Below are 8051 nucleotides of genomic sequence, written 5' to 3' on the forward strand. Positions count from 1 at the left end.
AACAGTGACCAAAAATTTCAACTTCTAGTTAAGTTCATTCCTCTTCCCATATCATTTCTAGGATCACAATTTTGAAAATTTCTATTTTGAGAATGTTAAAACATTTCAACCATGATTTATACATCTTGATAGAAAGTTTACATTTACGTGTTGTTCCCGTGCTCTAACTTACTCAACGAATATATAATTTAGGTGAAACTTGTTCTCCTGAGAAAGCTGAATTTTGGACGTAACACCACTTGGCAGCCAAACCGACCATTTGTCAGCGGTGTACACTCAATCGACAGATCATTCATGTTACATTCTCCGCCAGATTTGATTTTTTGGGCTTTCAGAGAAGAAAAATGAATACGCATCTCGTTTTGACTAGGAAGCCGAATGCTGAAGTAAGACGAGAGTTTCAGTGAATCCTATGAACATAATATGTGACTGTCAAGTCCACTGCCGTGCACATCTCTCTTTCAAGTAAAAAAATAAAATAAACTCCTCCTGAACAGGCCATGAAGGCCCAACGGAACCGACCGGCCGCCGTGTCATTCTCAGCCCACAGGCGTCACTGGATGCGGATATGGAGGAGCATGTGGTCAGCACACCGCTCTCCCGGCCGTATGGCAGTTTCCGAGACCGGAGCCGCTACTTCTCAGTCAGTCACCCTTTCGTGCACCGGATCCAACGCTCTCTTCAGCAGCTGGTGGACGTCGGTTCTCCGGTTAGCTTTATGTGGGTCCCTGGCCATGTCGGTATCCCTGGGAACGAAGCTGCAGATGCCGCGGCCAAGACTGCGGTCCTCCAGCCTCGGACAGCTTCTTGTTGTGTCCCTTCGTCGGATTGTAGCAGGGTAATTTGTCGGCGCATTTTATCGCTGTGGCATGCCGATTGGGCTGCACTTACAGACAACAAGCTTCGGGCCTTGAAACCTCTTCCCGCGGCTTGGACGTCCTCCTCCCGCCCTTCTCGGCGGGAGGAGGTCGTTTTGGCCCGGTTACGCATTGGACACTGCCGGTTCAGCCATCGCCATCTGCTGACGGCTGCGCCGGCGCCGTTCTGCCCATGCGGGCAATTGCTGACGGTCCGCCACATTTTAATGTCTTGTCTGGATTTTAACACACTGCGTCTAGATCTTAACCTGCCATCTACTCTAGATGCCATTTTAGCGGATGACCCACGAGCAGCTGCTCGCGTTCTTCGTTTTATCAATTTGACAAACCTCTCTAAGGACATTTGATGATGCTGTTTTTTAATCCTTTGCCTGTCAGTCTGTCTTTTATCGTGTTTTCCCTTTTAGTTGTTGTTTTAAACTTGTGCCTCGTGGTGCATTCTTAACGTAGTCAGGGCGCTAATGACCATTGAAGTTGTGCGCCCTAAAACAAAAAAAAAAAAAAAAAAAAAAATTCTCAGTCAAGTAGTTCCTCAGTTTGCCTCACAAGGGGTGAGTGCACCCTGTTTGCCAACAGCGCTCGGCAGACCTGATCGTCACCGATTCAACTGCTAGCCCAGCCCGACAGCGCTTAACTTCGGTGATCTGACGGGAACCGGTTTTACCACTGCAACAAGGCCGTTGGCCATCTCTCTTTAAACAATCAAAAAATATGTGTTGAAAAGTGTACTAACTAAAGAATGCAAGCAATAGGGGCAGTCGTCACATCGCGGATGTACGAATTTCTTCGTGTTTGGAACACATGGAATTTTTCGCATAATTGTTTTATAGGCTCTTTTTTTTTTTTTTTTTTTTTCAAAAGCTTTCCCCATTGTGTTTCACATTGAAATGCGGCAGTCATGGACTGTGCGGCTGGTCCCGGCGGAGGTTCTAGTCCTCCCTCGGGCATGTGGGCGTGTGTGTGTGTGTGTGTGTGTGTGTGTGTGTGTGTGTGTGTGTGTGTGTGTGTCCTTAGGATAATTTAGGTTAACTAGTGTGTAAGCTTAAGGACTGATGACCTTAGCAGTTAAATCCCATAAGATTTCACACACATTTGAACATTTAGATATGACGGTATTCGCTAATAGAAGATTCAGAACTGAACAGTGTTACGATTTAGTTTATCCCATCTATTTTTAGAATTTTTACTAAGGAGAATTTTTAGTAAGGAGGCAAGTATTACAAGTACCGTCGGCCTTATCAGTAGACTCTGTCTTCTGATATCACTGTAATAACGATTGTTCGGAGTGTTCTCTAATCTTCGTGCAGAGTCGAATTTCTACAAGAGTACGGAGAAGTGTAGTGAATACAAACAAACCGAAGAAATAAGTGATGTTGATAGGGAGGATGTGCCACTAAATGCTTTAGACCTATTAGTGGTGGCGATTAAGTTGGTCGACTCGTGTGTGAGAGTGAAAGTAATGGGTTCTTGTTCCTCGCTGTCTTAGTTAAATTACTATTGAAATAATGAGAAAATGATTCTTAGCTTTCGCAGGATCATATTAGGTTTCCTTGGTGCCCTTTCCTGATTGAGGTGAGAAGAATTTTATCTCTGAAGAGGATACACAACTAACATTAGTTACACTTGGGAATGGAGTTAAACATGTACTGGAGAGAGTCGCTCGTCCATTTTATCGTGGCTTTAATTTCGACTATATCAATTGAGCGATTTCAAATATCAACAGGAAGAGGATACATCCTTGCCAAAAATAGAGCCCTGGAGCTCAGAATTTCAAGTACAACACATTAACTGTGCGTGTCATCGTCTGATAGACTGCTACCTAGCAGGGCATTAAATTGACATTTCCAGAAGTACTCTAGCATTATGGGTATGAATGCATTCTTATTGTTTATTTGATTTTAGGGCTATCTGGTGTCAAATGTAGATCTGTGTCGTCGTAAAGGAGGACGTTGCACCTTGAGACTTGGCATTCGTATAAACTGTGTTGCGCAAAACGTGAGGTGGCAGACTTGCCAGTGGTCGACGTGAGACGAGACAGGTCACGATGTATGTGCGGACGCTGCTCTGCCCAGCTTCTCGTCCTAACCTATAATCCTTTCATTCTTTGAGAAAGTCCTCTGTTTCATCGCAGTTACCATGCGAATGAATTTTGAACTTCGACGTTAGGAGACGGGAAGTGTCGTCATAGATTTCACTGTCCCCACACAAATGTCAAGCTTATTTAAAATGGATTTAATAAGGGTACACGAAAATTTTTCAAAAACTATTTTTCGCTGGTGGCTCCACGTCCACGGATTCCTATGGAGAGCAGATAAATAACGAGATACGTGCTGTCTGACTGACGATCGTTCATAACTATGCTCTATTAACAGTGGTGAACAATCAGAAACGATAGCGCCGCATGTACAATACTCACGGAACTATGATTATTATACTGGGTCGTAAGAAAAATAATGCCGCGATTTCGTAGCATTATTCCGTACATCTCTGATAAATATATGGAAATAGTTCGCGCTGTAAATAAGTTAATTATCAATGAAATACACACAACAATGGTGTAATATTCTGCAATATTTATTATTTCACAGACCGGTTTTCGGCTGTTACGTCATCATCTTGTACGAAGAGAAATACAGCATTTGTGGCTGTGAAACTTTGTAGGTCAAAGATTTCAATCTAGTGCATTACAGAATATCTCAGTTTGTTTCCAAAGACGACAGTCCATAATTTTTGGTTTCTACTAAATAAGAGAGGTACTTCTTCAGTGAAAATATTACATAAAATTATTAAGTTAGACAAAATATGTGACACATTAAATAATGAACCATCTAACAAATTTAAAACAACTCTCTGAGAAAAAATTAAAATGAATAATAAATTTCGGTGACGTATTGGAAGGGCGTGGCTGAACAAAATAACCTTATCTTTAATAGATCCATTATTACAAGAAAGTACGATGTACAAGTGAGATTAAGAAGGTAAGTGAAACAGATGTGATTACGGAAAGTAAAACTTTTTGACAGGACAAATGAAGCTGTTCTAAATGGTACAAAAGAAAAAAAAATGTCTCGGAGCACTATGCGACTTAACTTCTGAGGTCATCAGCCGCCGAGAACTTAGAACTAATTAAACCAAACTAACCTAAGGACATCACACACATCCATGCCCGAGGCAGGATTCGAACCTGCGACCGTAGCGGTCGCTCGGCTCCAGACTGTAGCGCCCAGAACAGCACGGCCACTCCGACCGGTTACAAAAGGAAAAAAAAAAAAAAAAAAAAAAATGAGGCATGTGAGTAGGGCGCGCGGGGGGGGGGGGGGGCGGCATTTACAACAAGTTGTGGATGTGATTATCAGTAGTATCTGCAGTTACAAGTGACAAGTGAAGGAACTTTATCTAATCATTCAGTACTACGCTTGAGGAACCTGACATATGTTCATTCATCTCAGTCTGGGAGCGCAATATCCACCCGCTTGAAGGAACAGTATAAAAGTTGGAAGCTTAGAAAAGGAGTCTTTACTTTTACACACCAACTGATTCAAGAAAGCCATAGTTACATGGGGCCACATGAGGACCTTAATCATATCCATAAGTGGAGGAAGATGAACCACCTTGAAATAATCGAAATGAAAATACATATGTCAATTTCTCAAGCTTAGTACTGAATGACCGCAACTTGTAACTGCAGTACCTGCTTGTAATACTGGACCTGTTAAAGATAAGATTATTTTGTTCTGCCACTCTCCTGGAAAATGTCACCAAAGTTCATTATTCATTCTGACTGTTCTCAGAACAACTTTTGTAATTTTTTATGTATTTCATTATTCAATGTGTCGCATTTTGACTACGTTCAATAATTTTACATAACACACTCAATGAAATAATTCTCTCCTTTTTATTAAAAAACCAAAAATTAAGAACTGTCATCTTTGGGAACAAAAAGACATACTCTGTAATGAACTAGATTGAAATCTTTGGCCATACAAAGTTTCACTGCCACACACGCAGTACTTATCTTTATACCTGATGATGGCGTAACAGCTGAAAACTGGTTTGTAAAATAAACAAAAAATATAAAATGTTACACCAGAGTCGTGAGTTTGTCATAATGTATAAAATATTCTAAGAAAAACCGACAGAGCACTCTGTCAATGTAATTGAGTTAAAATACGTAAAATTTCCTTCCACTTAACAGATTGACTTGCTAACCCAGAGGGAGGAGGAGGAGGAAGGACTGATAGAAGACTGGAGTAAATACATACCCAGACAACGACGGGTACTCTGATCGTATTTAGACAAAAATTCTTAAGTTGTCGAGTTCGGCTCCGATACAAGCGTATAAACGGCTGTAAAGTGTGTCCCATAAGGAGGAACTTTTGAAATTTCCACCAATTCCGTTCTAACAATTTGGCTGCACTGAACGTTGCATGATTTTATCTGTTTTGTTTGTAGACAACGTGTTGTTATAATGAAAATTTATTAAAAAAGTCAAATGGGAGACAGGGCAGTCAGTCAGTGTACAAGATTAGATAACAATTAAATTAAAGGACAATGTTGGGACTGATAATTCACAAGATCCTAGTACTTTTGACAGTTATTTTCTAAACGTGGCAGCAAATATAGGAATTAATGGTTCTGTTGAAGAAGCAAGGGAATGCATTAAAAAATCATATCGTAAAACTCTAAGCAACTAAAAGTACCTCTGACATCTTTCACTGAAATTGATACAGTTATAAAAATTCTAAGAAATAGCAGCTCATATGGTGTTGAGGGAATTCAAACAGAATTCTGAAAAGTTGTTCCAACGTAAGTAATGTCCTTAGTGATACAGGCAGTGCGTCACTGGCACATGGAATTTTTCCATTCAGGTTAAAATATGCAATTGTTAAAGTACTTCATAAGAAAATTGACTAGATAGGCTTTAAACAATTATCGTCTAGTTTCCCCACTGATATCTTTTTCCAACATACTCGAAAACGTAATGTACTCAAGAGCAGTCCCACATTTAATGAAATCAATTTACTTAGTATATCACAGTTTGGATTCCAGAAAGGTTGCTCAACTGGTACTGCTATTTGTGTAGTCATTCATCAAACAGTAGAAGTCTTGAATCATAATATATCGCACAGCTGGTATTATTTTTCTTTTTGTGATCTTTCCAAGGAGCTTGGGTTGTGTAGATCATGTCACTCCCGCAGAAAACTCAAGTTTTATAGAACTGATGGCTTTACACATAGCTGGTTGAATCATACTTAACAAAGAGAATGCAAAAGTTTGTGCTAAATAATTCAGACAAAGTCGGAAGAGTAGAAAATTTTACTGACTGGGAAAAAACAAATCACAAAGGGATTTCCATAAGGTTCAATTTTGGATCCACCTCTATTCCTTATACAGGGTGTTACAAAAAGGTACGGCCAAACTTTCAGGAAACATTCCTCACACACAAAGAAAGAAAATATGTTATGTGGACATGTGCCCGGAAACGCTTACTTTCCATGTTAGAGCTCATTTTATTACTTCTCTTCAAATCACATTAATCATCGAATGGAAACACACAGCAACAGAACGTACCAGCGTGACTTCAAACACTTTGTTACAGGAAATGTTCAATATGTCCTCCGTTAGCGAGGATACATGCATCCACCCTCCGTCGCATGGAATCCCTGATGCGCTGATGCAGCCCTGGAGAATGGCGTATTGTATCACAGCCGTCCACAATACGAGCACGAAGAGTCTCTACATTTAGTACCGGGGTTGCGTAGACAAGAGCTTTCAAATGCCCCCATAAATGAAAGTCAAGAGGGTTGAGGTCAGGAGAGCGTGAAGGTCATTGAATTGGTCCGCCTCTACCAATCCATCGGTCACTGAATCTGTTGTTGAGAAGCGGACGAACACTTCGACTGAAATGTACTGGAGCTCCATCGTGCATGAACCACATTTTGTGTCGTACTTGTGAAGGCACATGTTCTAGCAGCACAGGTAGAGCATCCAGTATGAAATCATGATAACGTGCTCCATTGAGCGTAGGTGGAAGAACATGGGGCCCAATCAAGACATCACCAACAATGCCTGCCCAAACGTTCACAGAAAATCTGTGTTGATGACGTGATTACACAATTGCGTGCGGATTCTCGTCAGCCCACACATGTTGATTGTGAAAATTCACAATTTGATCACGTTGGAATGAAGCCTCATCCGTAAAGAGAACATTTGCATTGAAATGAGGATTGACACATTGTTGGATGAACCATTCGCAGAAGTGGACCCGTGGAGGCCAATCAGCTGCTGATAGTGCCTGCACACGCTGTACATGGAACGCAACCAACTGGTTCTCCCGTAGCACTCTCCATACAGTGACGTGGTCAACGTTACCTTGTACAGCAGCAACTTCTCTGATGCTGACATAAGGATTATCGTCAACTGCACAAAGAATTGCCTCGTCCATTGCAGGTGTCCTCGTCGTTCTAGGTCTTCCCCAGTCGCGAGTCATAGGCTGGAATGTTCCGTGCTCCCTAAGAAGCCGATCAATTGCTTCGAACGTCTTCCTGTCGGGACACCTTCGTTCTGGAAATCTGTCTCGATACAAACGTACCGTGCCACGGCTATTGCCCCGTGCTAATGCATACATCAAATGGGCATCTGCTAACTCAGCATTTGTAAACATTGCACTGACTGCAAAACCACGTTCGTGATGAACACTAACCTGTTGGTGCTACGTACTGATGTGCTTGATGCTAGTACTGTAGAGCAATGAGTCGCATGTCAACACAAGCACCGAAGTCAACATTACCTTCCTTCAATTGGGCCATCTGGCGGTGAATCGAGGAAGTACAGTACATACTGACGAAACTAAAATGAGCTCTAACATGGAAATTAAGCGTTTCCGGACACATGTCCACATAACATCTTTTATTTATTTGTGTGTGAGGAATGTTTTCTAAGAGTTTGGCCATACCTTTTTGTAACACCCTGTATATACAGGGTGTAAACGGTATAAGGTGCCAAAATTATACAGATGGCAAATCTCGCAATGCTTGACAAAAAAGTCTAGTAACATATTTTCGTATTTCCTACAGTTGTCCCAGAATAAACAGTTCGTCTCAGGATAATGGTTTTGGAGAAGTAGATACTTGGCCGTGCACGTACGTAAGCAATCGGTTCCTGTTATTGCCC

At 41.4% G+C, this 8051-nt stretch overlaps 1 pseudogene; it reads right to left on the minus strand.

Moving 5' to 3' along the window:
- Window positions 1-1445: 1445 nt before the first annotated feature.
- LOC126249999 (5S ribosomal RNA) lies at window positions 1446-1563 on the minus strand (annotated as a pseudogene).
- Window positions 1564-8051: the final 6488 nt, after the last annotated feature.

Source organism: Schistocerca nitens, chromosome 3 (assembly GCF_023898315.1).
Source record: "Schistocerca nitens isolate TAMUIC-IGC-003100 chromosome 3, iqSchNite1.1, whole genome shotgun sequence".
Taxonomy (NCBI): Eukaryota; Metazoa; Arthropoda; class Insecta; order Orthoptera; family Acrididae; genus Schistocerca; species Schistocerca nitens.